At 53.7% G+C, this 1,865-nt stretch overlaps 1 protein-coding gene across 1 annotated transcript in view; it reads right to left on the bottom strand.

Moving 5' to 3' along the window:
• GSN (gelsolin) overlaps nt 1–134 on the bottom strand; it is a 51,270-nt gene extending 51,136 nt beyond the window's left edge. The window contains exon 1 of the mRNA XM_006091112.3: nt 61–134. The gene's annotated coding sequence lies outside the window, so the exon portion shown is untranslated. The remainder of the gene's footprint in view (nt 1–60) is intronic.
• Between the last annotated feature and the right edge of the window lie 1,731 nt (nt 135–1,865).

Genomic DNA, 1,865 nt, shown 5'->3' with positions numbered 1-1,865 from the left:
ATATGACCGAGATCTCCAGATGACCAGATCCCCCGGGTCGTAGCCGCCCCCTTCCCCTACCTGGGGCTGCGGCGCTGGCGACGGCGGCTGCTGGGTCCAGCTGTGCTCAGCTGGTTCCGGGAGGTTCCGGGCGAGAGCGCTGCTGTCGGTGGGTCGGGATGGGCAGGGCGCTGGCCGGAGCCGCCCTCGGGGCGGGGCGGGGCGGCCGGGGTAGGGGTGTAGCGGGGGAGGGAGGGCGCAGGAGCGCCGGCCCCTCCCCTAGGCTGCCGGGAGAATGGCGACACTGCCTTCGGGCTAACCTTCCGTCTCTTTACCAACCCTCGCTACTTGCCCAAGGAAGGAAACAAGCTCCCTACTTTAGATGCGAGGAAACTGAGGCCCGGAGCACTCAGGGGACCGCTGCTGGAGCTTGGAGGGGGGAGGAGCGGCTGGGCTGGGCTGGAGTCCGAGAGCTCAGTTGGGATGGGCAGCGGGCCATGTTCCACTAGGACCAGCCGAGGCTTATTTCAGCTCCCGCGAGGCCCGACTTCCCAGGCAAAGCCTTCCGCGGGTGAAAAGCGCTACTCACAAAAGCAGGGAAGGTGCAAGCAGCAGCTGGACCCGCTGAAGGGAATAAATGCGAAGGATGATTCCCAACTTCATTCAGAGCGAAGAAACAAGAAATGGCAAAGTGCATCCCTGTCCTTAAGTTAAAACTGGGAGCAGAGCCTTTGCAGTCAGGCCCCTGGGTTGCAACTCCTGACACTAGTCCGTAACTTTAGGCAAGTGACTTAACATGTCAGAGTCTCAATTTCCTCTCTGTAAAACTGCGACTTCATGGGGCTGTTGGGAAGACTCAGTAAGAGGACTCAGCACAATGGCAGGTACTGTGAGTTCCCTATAAATAAAAGTTCTTGTTAGTGTGAAGGCAGATATTATTTTAGGTGGTTAAGCAAATCCACAGTTAGAAAGATGAATGCAAGGTAATGTAAACAAGTGTAATATTTATCTCAAAGCACATCACATGCGTTTGAAAGAGAGCCATTTAGGATGGAGCAGGACTACAGTCCTGGTGCAAATGTGGGTTCCCAGGCCTCTTGCAGCTGCTCTGTGGCTCCAAGTCAGGAGACTCACACAACAGGAGACTGGACCAGGTGACCAAGATGTCCATTCCCAGCATAGGTGCTGGCAGCAGCTCCATGTTCAGGTGGGTTAAATCTCCCTCTAAACAGTGGTTCTCAACCTTCTGGCCCTTTAAATACAGTTCCTCATGTTGTGACCCAACCATAAAATTATTTTCGTTGCTACTTCATAACTGTAATGTTGCTACTGTTATAAATCGTAATGTAAATATCTGATATGCAGGATGGTCTTAGGCGACCCCTGTGAAAGAGTCGTTCGACCGCCAAAGGGGTCTCGACCCACAGGTTGAGAACCGCTGCAACACAAGGTAAAATGTACCTTAACTGTCAGGCTGGGAATCAGAGCAGAAAAGTAAAGAGGCCAAGAGCAGAGTTCCTGGTTTTTCCATTGAGTAGCAGCCAGGGAAGCAGAGGGCCTGGGGAATCCCAGCCTGGCTCTTCCTCCTGACCCTTCTCTTTGTACAACACTTGGAATTAGCGGAACTATTTCTTGAACACCTGGTTCATGCTCTAGGCTTCCCAGGTGCTACCAACTTTCCTCCTCACTTCCCTACCCCTGTCCCCAACATACACACACACACAAGGTAGGCATTACCAGGTGCAGTTCTGAGATGGGGAAGCCAAGGCATAGAGAGGTTTGAATAGCTCTCCTGAGCACACAAGTGACACCACACAGGCTGAGTCTTTGGCCCTCTCTCCTTTGCTCAATGTCCTGTGTCATACCCTGCCACCCTTCCTGACTTG

Source organism: Myotis lucifugus, unplaced genomic scaffold (genome assembly GCF_000147115.1).
Source record: "Myotis lucifugus unplaced genomic scaffold, Myoluc2.0 scaffold_87, whole genome shotgun sequence".
NCBI lineage: Eukaryota > Metazoa > Chordata > Mammalia > Chiroptera > Vespertilionidae > Myotis > Myotis lucifugus.
Note: the sequence above shows the minus strand (reverse complement) of the source record. Positions and strands in the feature narration are given on the sequence as shown.